Source organism: Pteropus alecto, unplaced genomic scaffold, assembly GCF_000325575.1.
Source record: "Pteropus alecto unplaced genomic scaffold, ASM32557v1 scaffold65, whole genome shotgun sequence".
In the NCBI taxonomy this organism is placed as follows: domain Eukaryota; kingdom Metazoa; phylum Chordata; class Mammalia; order Chiroptera; family Pteropodidae; genus Pteropus; species Pteropus alecto.
The window spans coordinates 301,689-319,744 of NW_006439191.1; the positions used below are offsets into that span (position 1 = coordinate 301,689).

An 18,056-nucleotide genomic window follows, 5' to 3' on the forward strand; every position below is an offset into this window, starting at 1 on the left:
GGGGGTGGGGGAGGCAGGGGAGGGAGTCCTGAGCCCAGAACCAGACAGGAACAAAGGCCCTAACGTCAGCTGTAAATGCCAGCCGTCATTATGCAGAGATAAAGGCACTTGAAAATATCCAGTGCTGCCCTGACACTTTGATTGATGGCCACCCCTCTTAATTAGCTCCCCTTGTCTCTAAAGGCTTCCAAAGAACCCATCGCTGGCTCCCACCGCCCTCCCCCTTCCTGGGGAGACAGGGCCTGGGCAGGCGCTGAGCCTCGCCGGTTGCTTCCACTGTGTCACCACCCACGGCCACGGCCACGGCCATGGCCACGGCCACGGCGCTCTTGCTGAGGCGGTGCGCAGAAGGAAGCAGATGCGTTCGATGTTCCTCAGCCGTTCTCTCTAGGAGGACGCACAAGAAAGACAGGAGAGGGGAGGTCAGAGCAGGAGAAGCCCCCGCGTTCAGCCCCCAGGAGAGGAGGCAGAACCCGCCGGCGGCTCCTCCCGGCCAGGCGGCTTGCATGCTCCCTCCGGTGGCTCCTCCTAACTTTTGTCCATCTCCCTTGTCACAGTCGTTTGTTCCTAACAGACTCTGCCAGCAAATCGCATGGGCTCAGCTTCCCTCTCAGCCCAGCAGAGGCGTCTGGACCTTGTCCTACAGGCAAAGTCTTTCTCAGCCTCATGTACCTGTCAGACGGTCGGACTGCAGACCGGGCAGCACGTGTTCACTGCCTGTGTGACAGCCTGCGGTCAGCCCTCCCGGCGGTCTTCCCACTTGGGCCTCAAAGAGCACAGGTGCCCTGATGAGCGTCTAAGGAGAGGGCGTTCTCTGCCCATTGGCTTTATACTTCTAAAGTGAATATTTTTAGAGAAAGTCATCTCCCCACTAAATCAGACACCAGCAGCGTCCCCCAGGCTAAGACTTTTCAAGACACATAAGTCCATGTCTGGGGTCTGACTCGCTGCCGAGGGAAGGTGCCCTGTGGCTGGGCAGGTGACGATGCTCACATCACACCCTAAATGCTGCCTCCCCTTCCCACAGTGGCTTTCTTGGTTTTCGAAGCCACTGCGAGCATAGCTGTGGCATCTCCTGGTGCTTCTTCCATTACCAAGGCAATCTGCTTGCCATAGGTGTGATGGCAATGAGATTCCTCGGGGATCTGCAGGAGACGTGTGGCTGGGACTCTTCTCTTTCCTGACGGAATCATAAATATAGTAATTCCTGTGCGTCCTTTCAGCCCAGAGGAGAGAACCCTCATCAGGACAAATTAGTGTCTGCAGGGCTAGGAAGAGAGAGCACATCCTCAACACATGTGCATGCACACACGCATGTGCACACACAAGCACACACACAGAACTGGGCATGGAGGTTTTCTAAACGGAGAACAATAGGCCAAGGTGTGAGACACCAGGCATGAAGCGGGTTGTGCCGGACACACCGGCCCCCTCAGCAGCAAGCAGTGCCTCCGAAGGACCTCTCCCACTGCTTTAAACGCTGATGAAGCGTTAGCACAGGGAGTTCGGAGTACAGCAGAGCACCCCCCCTCCTGGAAAGGGTCTGCCCAGAGGGTCCAACAACATCTGGGGCTTCAGGCGGTCTTAAACCCAAAGAACCAGCGGGCCGCGGGAGTGTTCACTTAGAAACATTACCCCAATCGGCAGTTACTGGTAACACAATCAAGTCAGGCCACGGGCGCATTGACTTAGAAACACATCACCCCAATCGGCAGTTACTGGTAACACAATCAAGTCCCTCCGCGGCCATTGGTGCCAGCTGGGGAAGTGGCTTTTCCAAGCCCCCCGGCCCTGAAATACCACTGCAGGGGCCAAAGGAGCTTGAAGACCAGCCAGATGAGGCATCCGAGTGTCTGACTTCCCGCCAGGCAGGGTGACATCATCAGAACTGGGAAAAAGGTGTCGACACTGTTCCATTTAGGGACTTTGCGGATTTTTCAAAAAAATCTCAGACAAGAATCTTTTCCCTGGTGGCTTCAGACTATCCACAAGATGTCTGGCCTTTGGGGCTCAGGCTACTTAATGAGTTCACTAACTAATTAGAAATATAGCTTTAGTAATAGGAATAAGGAGTTGGGATCCAGCTTCTACGCTACATGGCTTCACCCTTCAATGTTCATTCTTTCATCAATAATTAGTTACTGAGTACCTACTGTGTGCGGGTTCTATTCTGACACTGACCTTTCAGAGAAGCTCCCATGAGACCTTGCCGGCCCTAATTCTCTTCGTTCTGTGTGAACTGGGAAACTTTCCACGGCGAGAGGGAAACAGGGTCCGTGAAAACGTCTCATGGTTTCACCAATCGCCTGCAACCCGGTGCGGATTCTGCGTGATGGAACTGAGCGGCAGGACAGACTAGCATTTCCCCTGGGGTCAAACAAGAAGGCTCGGGGTGTTCTAAGCCAGCCACGTTCTGATCTGAGCCCAAACAACAAGGAGGGAGGAAAGCAGGCTCTCGACTTCCCGGCATTCCAAAATGGAAGCTTCCTGCTGGTCTAGAGCAGCTCTGTGCACCTGGCGGTTAGCGACAACCAGACGTGGAAATGTTGGTGCCAAACGCGAAGACATCCAGAAAGAGAGGAGACCTGGGGTGTGACCCTTTCAGGCCCGGAGAAGCCGAGTCAGCACAGGTGGGTAACGAAAACAAATAGATCTGAATAATGAATATTTTGAATATTCTATTTCACAGAATACGGTCAGTTTTCAAGGAGAGCTTAGGAATTTGTTCAAGCAACAAAATTCTGCTTTGCGTATGTGGCTTGGAAAGGGTTTGTTTCTGTTTTAGAGAATCAAAGAAAGTGATGCCAACAGGGCCTCGGGCTTTATCAAGTCAAGTCTCTTAAACAGGCAACGTGGAGCAGGTGCTGAGCACCCAGGAGTTGGAGACAGGCAGAACCGGGTTCCGATCCTGACTTCACTGCTCAGAGCTACGAGTCCTTGGCTAAGAGTCTGTATGTTGGGTCAGTGACGGCCGCCTGGCAGAGTTCTTGCGAGGATCACAAATCATCTACAACGTAAAATTTCTAGCATATAGTATAACCACCCCCGCCCCCCAAAAAAACAAAAAACTTACAGCCCCAATAATAACCGTGTACTTTACAGAGGGGGACACTGAAGACCGGTCCCTTGGTCTTTTGTTTCCTTTCTAAGAGCACATCCTTTTTGGGGGGCCCTGCAGCTAAGAATAGACCTCTTTGTCCCTATCACTAAGGAACGTTGCCATGAGCCTCCAGGTTTAGATGGTATCACACTAGCAAATCCTGGTGTCCTTGCTACAGCTTCTGACTGAAAAGATCGACAGAGCCATTCGAACAAGAACTTGCCTTTGGCCTGGAATCCAGGCCTGAAGGGAACTGCAAACGGACACGGGCCCAGTGGGTTTGGATGGAGAACCGCACTCGAGTGGCCCACGTGCACGCCATCTGCTGAGCCCAGCAGGGCTGGTCTGGAAGGGGTTCGGAAAAGGCTCTGTGCACACACACAGCTGGTCCCCGGACCAGACGACCACACTGGGTGAGATTTCCAGGGTGCAGGAAGCTGAGCTCAGCCCACGTAGCTCACTGAACGAAAACTTCCTGGATGGTGAGTTTGGGGCTAGGAGCTTTGTACACCAATGTACCCTGTCAGTCTCCCTGTGAGACACCTGGCCATGTGCAGGGTGGGGACACCCCTAACGACGCTCCCGTATCCTGCCCAGCATGCTGGCCAACACACAGCTGTCCTTGTTCCAAGATGAGCCCAAAACACACTGACACGAGGCCCCGAAGACTCAGCAGCCACAGCACAGCAGACCTGCCCCTCTTGGCTTACTGGGACCGGCATACTTGACTTGCAAGATAAATCAAGACCCCAGCAGCCTCAAGAACGAGGAGTCTCCTCGGCAATGCTGAGCCAGGCACAGAGGCATAGTACTCAGGGCCGAGAATGTTCTCTACTCATCCTACTTACTCATCGAAACCTCGCCCTCCCTCACGGGCCTTGGGTGGCCTGTGGTGACACCACCCTGCCCACCACCAACACCCCCTGCTTACCGCATGGACAGGGTTGCACTGGTCTATGGGGCTCTTAAAATCTGTCCTTAACTCATCGAAGGCGATTATCTGAAACAGAAGACACGGAATCGAGACATTAGTGCAATACACCACATCGAAAGCTTCCTAGAGATCTATTTCAAAATAATAAAGGAGGCGGGAACGGGGTGTCAGCGACACAAGACTGGCCAAGAGCTGGTCGCTGCTGACGCGGGTGATGGCACTGGGGCTGATCGTGCCCTTGGCCCACTTCTGCGTTTGTGTAGACATTCCCCAAACAGGAAAAGGGAGAGTCTTTGTTTAAGATTCATAAATAAGCCCCGAGACCTGACACACAGTAGGGTGGTTCGGACAACAGACCTGTGTCGTAAACATTCAACTCACTGGGAGACCAGATCTTAATTGTTCCCAACCCTAGAAGAAACGATAATTGTTGGACGTGATGGAGGCGCGTTAGCTAATGCTTCAGGGGCAATGGTATTGCGATCTAACTGTATCATCTTAAACTTATAAAACACTTCATGTAAAATATACCTCAATTTTCTTAAATCTCCAACATAAAATCTTTTAAGTTTCTTGTACTTGACAAACATGTAGAGAAAAACTCTTGGGTGATGAGGGCAGGTTGTTAGGGTTTGGATAAAGGTACAAATATTTTTAAACTTCACACCAGCACTTCCGGCTTCTCTCCTTACAGGAAGAAGCTGTTGATATTTTAGTTTTGTTTATTTTGACAAAGATGCTGATTGGAAGTAAAATAAACAGAAGTCAAATAAAAGGGGGAAGAGAAAAGAAGGAAGCTGAGGCAACAGAAATAAAATAACCCCATCTCTAGCCGTCCACAGGCTGGACCACCAACGCCTGGACGGTCACAGCTTCACGGCTTTGTCCTCCCGACTCAAGTCCTCAAATTCGTTCTGGACAAACTCAGAGCTCCCCAGAGAGCAACGTTTTTTCCATGTGTCTGGAGGGGAGAATGTTGGAGGTGACCTCCTCCAGTTACAGAACGAGGCACGGCACACCCACAGAAAGACCTACTTAAAATTCCTTCTGAGAACTTCGGGGGCGACGCTTCCTAACCTCAGCCACCTATCCCCAGGAGGGGGCCTCCGACAGAACGAGGTGGTGTTTCGCCGGTGGCGTGTTCTCTCAGCATTGTCTTTCCTGGGCTACGCACAAATGGACACAGCCAACTCCCCCAGGAAGGCACGTCCGGGGGTCCCTGAACACTTGGCAGAATTGCCGAAGCCATAGAGCCAGCACGTCGCCCCCCAAGAGTCACCATTCCAGCAACATGGAGCTCAGAGTAAGGACCACGTTGGGGGAAACCGGTTACTTCCCTCTACAAAGCAGGTGTAATTTTAAAGCAGTCACGTGTCGTCCTGATTTTAATACTCCTGCAGAATTAGGAGGAAATTCTAGTATAATTTGTATTAAATAGACTCGTTTCTATATTCTCTCTTGCCAGGTAGTTAATTATCCACCCTGAACTTGAATACTTTCGTAATAAGATACTCATCACTTACTGAGGATGCTCAGACCATTCCCGGCTACTTCTAATTAATCGTTGTCTTCCTGGGTTGAACTTCTTTGACTCCCCAGGGTTCCACCCACAGTCTAAGCCGGGGTCAGCAAACTACGGCCCGGGCCCGAGGGCCAAATCCAGCCTGCCACCCATTTCTGATCGATTTGCAAGCTCAAAGTGGTTTTTGCACTTTTAAAATAATTGAAAAAATCAAAAGAAGAAGAATATTTTGTGACATGTAAAAATGATGTTATATTCAAATTTCAGCTTCCATGAATAAAGTTTTATTGGAACAGAGACACATTCATTCTTTCATATATCACATATACTTTCGCATTACAAAGGCAAACTTGAGCAGCTGCAGCAGACACCCCACGGGCTGCAAAGCCCAAAACAGTTACGATCTTGCACGTTACGGAAAAAACTCCCAACCCTGTCCATTCTTTTCTTTGCCCTCTAGCGCTGCACTGTCCAATAAGGTAGCCTCATTTACCTACTTAGATTTCAAATTTAAGTAGTTAAAAATAAATTTAAAATTCAGTTCTCACATTGTAATTGCTCAAAAACCACATCTGTCTAGTAGCTATTAAACAGCACGTCCATAAAACGCTTCCATCGTCACAGAAAGTTCCATAACAGCACTGTTTTAGAGGGCCATAGGGTAGGTCAAATCACTCTTCCACAGGAACCCCTGTAAGGATTGTCAGCTACCATGAACCCAGCAAATCATCCTTCTTCAAGCTGAATCTCTCCAACTTTTACTTATATAAACCGGCACTAAGTTGCCTCATCTTATAGTCCTCCACTGACATTACCAAACACCATGTTCAAGGTGAGGTCAGCTGACATAAAAAGTATTGCTCACCTCCTCTGTTCTGTAACCTATGTCTCTGTTAATATAACCTGATAGCACTAGCTTTTCTGTGGCCACATCACATCCCTGGTTTCGTACTGGCCTTGCATTGCCTAAAAGGCCTCCATCTTTTTCATGTGCTTCGGTTAAACTCAGTCCGCCCCATTCTGCATGCACGTTGTTGGATTTGGGGCCCTTAGAACAGAAACTGACCTTTATCCCTTTAATTCCTCCCTATTCAGTTTGGTCCATCGGTCCAATCTGTTGAGATAGGATCTATCTTCCAACTACAAATCCCAGGGAACACAATGTCCTCAGTACCTGCATCCACGCCCCGGCATAGATGCAAGCCGAGCAGTACCAGGCACCAGCAATCCTGTGACATATTATTTACCCGATTATAAACACAATTCACGGTATTTTGATCCAGCCAACTAAAAGCAAGTCTCTAGGTGGCTTTAGAATCCCATAACTGTTGGTGGACCACATATGAGCTCCCCAGAGAGGCTGGGAGCCTGTGGAGGGAAATCAAGCCCCCATGCTGTGGCCGTGGCTGCAGACATAGCTGTGAGGTAGGTTCCCATGCCCATCCCTGACCTGTGCCCGTGTCCCTGCGTAAGTGCTAGAAGGTGGGTCTGGACTGACGGGGGAGGAGCCCTTGGGGACTCCGAGCTGCTGAGCAAGTGGGAGAGCAGGCGACCACTGCCCCTCTCGGCTCCTGGCCTGGACGAAGGGGTGAAGAAAGGCAGGCCTGCAAGTGTAGTTGATGCCTTCGAGTCCCAAATCACGTGCCTTTCACGGTGCTTCCTGATGATGGTGACTGAAGGCAAGGCATCCCCACCCTGCCTGGTAACGACTCACTGATTCATCCAGCCATTCACTTGACATTCAGTGAGCACCCTTTCTACACGGGCACTGGGCTAGCCCCTGCAGAGACAAACCTCCGCAAGATGCCACGTCTGTCCTCAGCAACTTCCTGGACCAGAGGGGGAGACCAGATGTAAAGAGATGTAACAAGTGCTACAATCAAGATGATTGTAATAAAAGCCCCCATTTATCATATGCTCACTGTGTGGGCACCGAGCTTCCCACTGTTTAACCCTTCAGCCTCCCTGGGAGGCCGGTACCATCACCGCTCTCGTTTTAGAGATCAAGAAACCGAGGCCAAACGTGGTTAAATTACTTGCCCAAGACGACTGCTTCGATGCCAGGACTCAAACCCAAGCCTCTCATATCACTGCGGGGAGGATTAGGTGAAACAATGTACATAAAGCATTGGGCACAAGGCAGGCTATAACAGATACTGTTACTTTTATTCCTGTACGTATTACCACCATGCAGATGTTTGGGATGCAGATGTTTGGGGTGCAGATGTTTGAGACGCATGCTGCGAAAGCAGCGGACTGTCCTGTCACAGGTGGGAGACGGAGCAATGGATGCTGGAAAGGGGCCCGGGATCGGCAGGTGAGCTGGGAAGGGCGTCATCAGCGGCCCCTGAACCAGTCCCCTAGACCTGAATGATAAGTACAAATTGGGGAACACAAGGCACAGCTTACGTGCATTGTCTCTGCCAGAATTTGCAGACACAGCTGGTTCTGACATTGCTTCCCTGGTTCTCATCTAGTTAACAGAAAACCGAGACGCCCCAGAGCCATGCACTTCTGGGACCGAAGCCAAGAGAGCAGCAGACAGGGCAGGCCCAGCCAGCTCTGCTCCCGCTGACACTCAGCAGGGCCTCCCTGGCTCCAGCCGGCAGCTCTCCTGGTCCGAGTTCAATCCACAGAGGATAAGACAAGGAGAAGCTCACACGCTCTGCCGACTTACAGGGGGCGGGCAGCCACTCTGAAGAACACGAGCGGAGGAGGGGAAGGAGGAGGGCGGCAGCTTGCAGCACTCTGGGGCCCTCCTGGTCCCACTCAGTCAGGCCTCAGCCCCCTGCTCCACGCAGCCCTCGAGTCGGCTGGAGGAGATGTTAGAAAAACCAAGGCGGATGAGGCGCTGGTTTGACCAACGACGAAGGCTCTCTCCTTGACCAAACTTTACTCAGGCCCCTCCGAGCCCTCTTTTCAACTAGTCTTCAACCTTGGGCTCCTGTGTCCAGCCTGGTAGAGCCTCGTTTTGCAAGAATCCTGCTAAGTTGGTTCAGAGAGAATCCCCACCTTTGAGATCTGATCGCTCCAGCCTGTCTCCAGCAAGAATCCTACCAAGTCAGTTTAGGAAGAATCCTCCTACCCTCGATGGCTCCTCATGTAGGAGTGAAAAACTTTCCAATAAATCAGTCACAGGGAAGCAATATCTTCAGGCGCCAGCCCCCAGGAAAGCACCGACAGCCACAAGGATGTAGATAACGAAACTGCCTGCTAGGCCCTGTTTGATCTAAGAGTTCCCCGGAAACATTTGTCTTTGTGTAAGACGTTTACAGCCAACATCTGCTTTCCGTAATCTGCTTGCTTGCTTGTTCAGAAGACCGCCAGGATATGGTCTTAAGCTTTATATGCTGCCTCCTCTGGAAGCTCGGGGCTGATCTCCTCTGACCCTGAGTGGTAGAGTCAGTCGCTGGCCGGCTAATAAATGCTCACGATTCATCTCAATCGGCTCCGTGGGTCTTAGAATTGATGCCGCCACAACACTCATAGTCATTTTCCATCCACCAACCCCTTCACCCTGCTCCTTGGCTATAAACCTGTCCTTGTTGTATTCAGAATTCAGCTCGATCTCTCTCTCCTATTGCAATAGTCTTGAAAAAAGTCTTCCCACTTTAACGAGGGTCAGAATAACTTTTTAACACTATTCTCTTGTGTTAACTGAAAAAAACAAAAGCCTCTGGGAATGGCAGCCTATTAAGCAAGGCAGGGGTTGTTCTGAATGTGAATGCGGATTCTTCCGTCAAATTGCAGGTGTAGAAAGGGGAGGCAGAACTCCCAGCTCCGGGCCAGAACTTAAATCTTTGAAAGTCGGTGGTGGTGAGTTGCTTTATGTTTGTTTTGAGATTTTCGGGGGCAGAGGGTGAATCAACCCTACTCCTTGGTAACAACACACCATCATCATTGATCTCAACAAGGCCCCCTCTTCTTTTATTTATTTTGTCATCAATTTTCTTTTGTCCCATTAGCCCTTTGTCTCTATCCTAGACAACTATGGGTTTACATGTAATGTGTATCTTCCTCTTTGTTGCATTATTGCAAAGTGTATATATATGTATCTGTATGTATGTGTGTGTGTGTGTGTATATGTATGTTTGTATTCGTATATTTTTAATTTACCTAACATATCTCATTCTCTTTCTTACTTTTTGCACTCAGCACTGCAGCTGCCAGATGCCATGGGTACGGCCACTAAATTTTTTCTATCCAATGAGAAGCTGAGATTCATTGGACCTTTGCACGCCAAATAATGCCACAAAACCCCCATGCGTGTGCCCTTAGGGATTGAAGTGGCAATTGAAGTGGCAGGAATGAAACTGCTGGGTCAGGCAGTTTATATTTTTTAATTGAACTAAGTACTCCCTGATTGCATCCCTCTTAACAGCATCCAGCTCCTAGTTTTTCCGGTCTAACAGGTTTTCAGTGATCTTTTTGATTTAATTGGATTTCTCCCGTTGGTCTCTCTTCATATCATGATTAATCTCTGCGGTTTCCTTTTCTGTCTGTTGCCTTCTTAGCTGCTTTGCCCATTTTTCTCCGGGATCACTGCCTTTTTTCTTTTCGATGTGCACCTGTTGCTGGTATGTTATGGATGTGAGTCCTCTTTAAGTTTTAGACATATCTCTCGTCTGTCACCTGTTAACTAACTCTATCTATGGCATCTTTCATGGAATGGAAGTCGATCAATTTTTGCCTTATGTTTTACACTTTTTGGAGTTTTCTTTAAGAAGTCCTTCCTCGCCCCTAAGAGACGCAGAATCCCATGAGGTTATGAGTGCCTCGCGGATGACGGGATGCCTTGCTCTATGAGAGGAGACGCTTTGTTTTGATCATTGTTGCATCCCCAGCACCTGGATCGGGGCAGGCACGCAGTAGTTGCTCAATAGATATCCACTGAAAGAATGAAGGAATGAGCTTACCGTCTTTGTATCCTTGGCCTAGCGTTTCTCATAAATGCTAAGCGAGTGCAGAACAAATATGGAACATTTTAAACTTCTCAAAAACGCTTTCATAAATACTTCATGAGTTGATCACAACCGCCCACCAGTTCATCCTGCAGACAAAGCGGGGGCCTTCCTTTTCCTACCCCATGCTTCTTCCTAGGCGGGCATGTGGGTGCCTCTGCACCAAAGACGGAGCCCCAGGGGGAATGCAGCGTGCAGAGGACAGTTCCCTGAGGGCAGGCACATGTCCACCCAGCACACAGCAGGTCGCAGGATTCAGAACCTCCGTCTAGGGCCCTCTCTTCCAGGCCCACTTAATAAACCAACCGAATTTATCCATATTCAGGAATGTGTAAGAATGCTCTACCTTATAAAAAAAAATTATTTCAGGTGGTACATCAGAATTATATAAAATAGTAAAAAATAATTGAGAAAAATTAGATTCAAAAAAATTCAAACCTAAGTAAAATACAAAGATTAGAGGTGGAAACACACACACACACACACACACACACACACACACACACACACACACACACCATAGGACTCAAAGAGTCAAATTAGTTGGCTTGAAATTCTGGATCTGAGTTGCCCAGAAACTGAAGCGGAAAGAGAAATCAGTTACATAGTTCTCAGTGTCTATAAAGAAAAAGCATACTAGCTCCTCAAGGGAGACAAACTGTCCCCAACACTCACATCTAAAAACCATTTACTGTGCATATATTTTAACTACAGTAAAGCACTCAGACGAACAACACAGCAGACACAGCAACGGGTATTAGATTTTTATTGAAGCATCTCTCAGTAATTGCTGAGAACTCAACACAAAAGTGTGACCCAGTAAAAATGTTTTCCAGTGGAGGCAAGACAAGACAATATGGTCCTGATTTCAAATGTGCTTCGAGTAATCTTCCACTGATCTACCTCCCAAGCAGACACCTGAACAGCTGAAGAACCAGTAAGCGGAGGTTAGCTTCTCCGGTGAAGACCTAGACTGTTTCTGCAAATTGAAGAATCTAACCAGGCTTCTCCGTCCTGCTTGGACGTCCACTTTTCCTTCCGCCCAAAGAGGAGGTGTGCTGAAAAGTCTCGGTGACCCCTCTGATACCTACCCACCCTTCCCCACCCTGCTTCCGGCCCTAGGGGGCTGACCTCTGAGGAATGCACACCAGGCCTTCCCTGCCCTTTTTCCTCCTACCATGTTAGGTCAATAGGAGGCACCAGCAGAAGACTTATCCCCTGGTTCCCTCCCCGCTGCACTGTGGCCTGGCAGCGTCTCTGCTCCACCACCTGAGGCCACATCTGTCTCTGCTCCACCACCTGAGGCCACATCTCCCGTCTGGAGTCCCCCCGCCACACCCATCACCTCCCGGGAACTGCTTCAGACCCAGGGCAGCGTCAGCTTCCGCTTCTGCTGGACTCTGCTGCTTCACCATCCCTGATTCCTGATCGGTTTCTGAGTCCTGCTCCCCCTCTGTAAATAGTCCTTTCATGAAACTCCTCAGTCATCCCCTCTGAATGTGCCATCTGTCTTCTACTGGGTCCCTAATACAGGAGCCTGCAAGAAACCTGAAGGTTAGACCACACTGCCTTTCCTGATAAATAAATTAAACTAAATAGAGAAATACTCCGGACCATTCCAGGACATGAATAGATAGATGATGGATCGAGTCCTTGAAATTCTGTACCAAAGAGAAGGAAACTATTCTGGCCTGGAAAAATTTCAGAGCAAATACTACTAGTTACGAGTCACTCTAGTTGCTCAGCAAAGCGTCCTTTTGTTTGTTTGTTTTTTAAATCTCGGTAATGCTGCTGCGGACTAGCTGGCTTTGAACAATACAGCTTCCAAATGAATTCTCCAGGATGAATTATTTGCAAAGCGTGTCCCTGAGAAACAAAAGGAAGTGACTTGCTGTATGCAGTTATTGCATATAACCAATTAAAGTTTGCAAGACATCTGCTGATTCTGGTTTTAGAATTAGGTTTCAGACAATGGCTAAAATAAGTGTCTATGGAGGCCAAGCCTAATACGACCAAAGAAAAAACTTTAAAACTGTATCATCAGCATACAGAAGATCCTCTTCATTTAAAAAAAAAAAAAAAAGAAAACCTACAGAAGGAGATATGCATCTAGACCAGCGGTCCCCAACATTTTTGGCCCCAGGGTCTGGGGCTCCCATGAGAATCCAATGCCCGATGATCTGAGGTGGAGCTGAGGCGGTGATGCCAGCGCTGGGCAGCAGCTGCAGATACAGATGAAGCTTCGCTCGCCCTGCCACTCACCTCCCGCTGTGCAGCCCGGTCCCTAACAGGCCACGGATCGGTACCCGGTCTGCAACCCAGGGCTTGGAGATCCCTGATCTAGAACATCCAAAAGCAACTTCAAATCTTTGTTAAAAAAGAAAGCGGGTTAGAGCACAGCTGCTTTACTTTGTTCAAAATAGATGTGCAACCTAGTAAGAGCGCCCAGACCGACTGGCATGCTGACCGAGGAAGTGACAGTCACTGAGAGCTTATAATGAGTTCACACAGCTTCGCCATTCACAGAATGAAAGCTAAAGAGAGATCACAGTCTTATATTTTCTTTAACAGATGCCTTCGTGAGAGAAGTGTGTGAAAGCAATCAATAAAAACATAGCAACGTTTTTATAAAACCCAAATGCTCCTCATGTAAAATAATGGCCTGAGAAATGCTGACCCACAACTTAAGTACGAAAAATCACAAAATGTACACGGAATGTTTAACAAACTACTGTTGCTTTTAAGGATGAGGTTCTCCCAGTTTGAAATGTCATTAGCCAAAAAATGATTTAGAAGGAAAACGTAACCTAATCCAAACTTTATTTTCACTATCAACACTGGGCTGGTCGCTCACCCCGCCTGCCATAAAACCTTCTCCTCTCCTCTTGCTGGCCATCACCGTCAGTGAGTAAGGAAACTTCCCACGAGCCCTGCTTCGGCCTGTATCCAGGCCCTTTGCCCTCTCAGCTCCTGCCCAGCTAGGGCTGCTGGGACCCGCTCGGTGGGCTGCGGTGGGGAACAGAAGCCCCAGTGCCCCCTGTGCCATCCTCACTGGGGACACGAAGCACATTTGCACCCCAAACCCCACCAGCTGGTGCAACCTGGATTTAATCTGCTTCCGTGGGTCTGGTTTCTAAGAGCCCGGAGAAAAGTCCCTGGGGGTGCTGCTGCCTTTCCTGCTCCTCCTATGCCGATGTGGTTGGTATGGCTAGGTTCCCTCCTTAGCCAGCCGCCCGGTACGGGAGCTGACCGCTGTATGGGGAATGTAACTGACAGCTGAGTCTCGCTGGCTCAAGTCACCAACTTGTTGGCTTCTGTGCGCAGACCACCCAGCAGCCCCTCGGAGACTGGAGCCGTCTCATTTCCTGCCACCCAATGTCCAGTGCCAGTCCAGGCAAGTTACCCCAATCTCCTTGTCCACCTGCTGCAAAACAGACACCGTCTGCTGTCTCCCACCTGGTCAAGCCACTGGCCTTATGCAGCCCACAGAGAAGAAGGGTCCAGGTGGGGTCACAGTCCAATTATATGCCCCCCGCAAAAAATCCAGAAATTACAGGTCAAACCTCCAGGCCAATACTCCCGCTGTGCAAGAATATCCTTCAGGTCAATAACATCACGAAAGGTTCTTAACTTCACTGACGGGCCAGGGGATGCGAATAAAGGATTCATGAGGTAGCATTTCAAACACATCAGACGGAGAAATGTTAACGACGATAAGTCGATCTCTGTCAGGGAAACAGAAAAAGGAACCCCGCCCACTGCTGGTGGAAATGTGAAGTGATCTAGCCTTTGGAAAGCCATCTGGTAACACCTATCAGGAACGACACAATATATCCTTCCCCCAGCGACCCTCCTTCTGGAATCTAGCTCATTGAAATAAAGGCACCGCTAGGTCAGATGTCCCCAGCACTGCTTGAGCTGGCAGAAAATGGGAAGCACAGTAAATGCCCATCCATAACGGACCGACTGAATAAGAGGCGACGCATCAGCTCCGTGGCGTACGACGCAGCCCTGACTGAGGTCTGTCCCAGCAAACTCACGAGGACTTGAACTGCTACTCAGTGAGAAGAGCAAGCTACAGAAAAATTTAACACCGAAACCGAGATACACTCCCAAAAAGTATTTGCCTGAATATGATTACTTGACCATGAAGAAATATATGAAGGATGCGTACCGGGCCATTGACACCGGTGACCCTGAGGGTGGGGGGTGGCAGTGGCTGGGAGGGGAACTGAGTACCCGTGGGTGGCGGGAGCAGTCCAGCAAGAGCAACAACGAAAACAACTGTTTAAAGTGGTCGTTGAAAAAACAGAACGTGTGATTAATTCCACATAATTCTATTTATGTAAAATGACGCACACGGGTGACCATAAAAAGATATTTGAAAGTAGTCACCAGAACGCTGATAGAGGTTATCGCTAAGTGGGTTCCTTACACCATTCCTGCGTTGTTTGCATTTTTACAGTAAGTATGAATTATTCATGTAATCAGGAAAATATCCCCCAAAGCTATTTTACTATTAATTTGTTTTTATTCCCTTGCTTTTCTAACTCTTGTAACTCCAAATTCACCACCTCCAACCAAATAAGCCAGATCACAGAGGCAGCTGCCCACTGCGCCGGGCTCACGTTCATTGGCTTTGCTGTGTGTGCGTGTGTGTGAGTGTGTGTGTGTGTGTGTGTGTGTGTGTGTGTTTTCTAGCTCTGTCGCTATCTGCATCTACCTCTCCTCCCCCATCTCTTTCACTCCAGCTCACTACCAGCTGACCAAGCACGCAGAACCCTGGGGGCTTGTGCCAGAAGCCCCCATCAAGCCAGTGTCTATACTGAGTATACTGAACACAGGGGCTCCATACCGACCTCCTCACCTTTGCTCAAGGACCCCAGATAGTATACCAGGCTGCGGGCGGCCCGGCTTGAGGTAGGGCAAAAACAAGGCTCCACAAGACAGCCAAGGGAGGCTTCTCCTCAATTATCATCTCAGGAGTTGGGTCCTGACAAATCTTTTCCCAATCTCTTACTTCCAAGAAGTTTACGAGGCCGCGAAAACCTCACGTGAATAGGGAACGCTTTGTGAACAGCCTGCCGATTTGCTATGTTTTCATTGTCTGGCTGTTTAAATTGGAACAGCCCTTCCCTTCCGCGGCCCATCTCAATGGTGTTTGGCCAACACAAGGGCCCCAGAGTCCCTGAGCCCAAAACAGAACTAAAGACGAGAGCAGTGTGGGTCAGGGGCCGCTCTCCTGAGTACAGGGGCAGGGACAGGCCACTAGGCTCTCGGTGCTTATTTGGACATTATTTTACATAAATTTACATGTTGGTCTCAAGAGGTCTAATTCCAAGCATTTAAAATCGAAATAGTTATGTTGTGCCACTTCCTGAAAGTATGTATCCCATTAGCCTCCCCGTGCCTGGTCCGGGTGCAGGGACATTCCTACCCCGTTCGAAAGTGTGTCGCTCCGGCCTCTGCTTCCGTCATCACATCTCCTCTGACTCTGACCCTCCTGCTTCTGTCTGAAAAGGATCTCTGTGATCACCTTGGGCCCACCCCGATCATGCCCCCGTCTCGACATCCTTCGTTTAATCGCATCCGCAAAGTCCCGTTCGCTATATGAGGTGACACGGTCACAGGTCACAGGGACGGCCCCGTGCCCTAAAAGTCCTCTGCGCTCTGCCTGTTCGCCCCTCCCGCCTCCCAAACCCCAGCGACCCACGGATCTTTTTACGTCTCCATAGTTTTGCCTCTTCCAGAATGTCACACAGTGTGCAGCTTTTTCAGATTGTCTTCCGCCACCTAGTAACATGCATTTAAGTTCCCCTCAAGTCTTGTTTATGGCTTGATAGCTCATTGCTTTTAAGTGCTCTTAAGTTTTTGAGCTTCACTTTCTCCCAGGGGTTCTGACCCAGCTCACTGCTGTGGCTCTTATCCTAACCTTCAGGCTTGGGTGTGAACTTCCGGCTGTAGCCCTGGCCACCCAGAATCAAGTCCCGGCCAGCTACCACTGAGGCAACTTCTGCCCGCGCCTAGTCCCCAGACCCAGGCAAGGGGGTGACCAGAAACTTCTATTGCACCTCAACGTTCCCTACTCAAAGTTCCTAGTCTACGGACAAGCCGAGCCAGACGACATCTTCAGATTTCTCCCAAATGCATTCTGACCATCTGGACTAAGTCTTCCATCTCCTCCTCTCCATTTGTCCCATATAAATGCCACCTCTCCATGATGCCCAGGCCCATATAGACCAGAAACTTCTATTGCACCTCAACGTTCCCTACTCAAAGTTCCTAGTCTACGGACAAGCCGAGCCAGACGACTTCTTCGGATTTCTCCCAAATGCATTCTGACCATCCGGACTAAGTCTTCCATCTTTCTCCTCTCCATCTGTCCCAATGCTCAGGCCCATATAAATGCCACCTCTCCATGATGCCCTCCTCCAATGTGACCTTGATCTGAACCTCCATCATAGACCTCTACTGTCTTACAGTAGAGTTTCTCTAAGACTGTAAGATCACTGAGGATTGGGCCTTTCTCTTAATTTTTATATTCCTCGTAAATCCAAACATAGTAACTGACAAATGGGTGCTCAATAAACATGAACAGGATTAAATACACCTGGTTTCCCTAAAGGGACACTCGGCATAGAGCCCAAAATACCCTGCACATTGCCAAGGGCAAAAGATGATCTGATTTAGAAATTATACATGGTCCACGCTTCTCCTTTGAATCTCTCCATTGCTTCCTGCCTGTTGGGTACCTCAATTCTTATTAAATCCTTCAGGGAAAGGTGGCCAGGAAAATATACTACAACATAAATTCCTCCATTTGGGGGGGCATGGGGGGAGGGGTAGAAATGAACTGGATTTTAGATGTGCTTTTCTTTAGATTTTTAGGCTACAATAGATATAAACATCCACCGGCCACAATGGCCACAGGGCCACCCGCTGCCATCACAGAGCCTTCCAGACTGGGACTTGTCATGCTGTAAATTGGACCAAGGCCTAAACCTCACCGCCCTGCAGACTTCAGAAATGTACACTCTGGAGACAGAGGCCAGGCCACACACATGCTCCTGGGCGGGCCGCACGACCCTAACTCCAAAGCAGGGCGGATGCTTGACGCCACGGGCTGTCCACCCTCCATGGTGAATCCTGTAACAGACATGGCATCCAACACAGTGCTGAGCACAGGAGCGGGACAGTGAGGCCACTCCACCCAGCAATGACCACATACCAAACAAGGCAAAACCCGAGAAAGCAACCCCGGAGAGAGGAGGGGAGGGAGGGACAAAAGCAGCCCAGCGGGAAAGAGAAAGACAGCAGCTTCCTGCTGTTCACTGCTCCAAGAGGTGAGGCCGACCCTCCAGCCCCTTAAGCCCTCCTCACGCAGGACCTTACACGGCCCCTTTCCTTAGCCACACAGAGACAGCAGCCACTGCCCGCCCAGGTTAGTGCAGGAGCCACCGCCGTTCCCGCACCCCCAGCTCAGAGGCGCAGGCATCTGGCTGCTTCATGTCCACTGCTTAAGCAAGTTTTCAGGACTGG

General features: G+C 49.5%; 1 long non-coding RNA gene across 1 annotated transcript in view; it reads right to left on the reverse strand.

Moving 5' to 3' along the window:
• Positions 1-327: 327 nt before the first annotated feature.
• Positions 328-18,056, reverse strand: part of LOC107195954 — a 126,525-nt gene continuing 108,796 nt past the window's right edge. Inside the window, exons 5-6 of the long non-coding RNA XR_001517266.2 lie at positions 4,032-4,100; positions 328-387 (exon numbers count right to left, since the gene is read on the reverse strand). This is a non-coding gene — a long non-coding RNA (uncharacterized LOC107195954). The remainder of the gene's footprint in view (positions 388-4,031; positions 4,101-18,056) is intronic.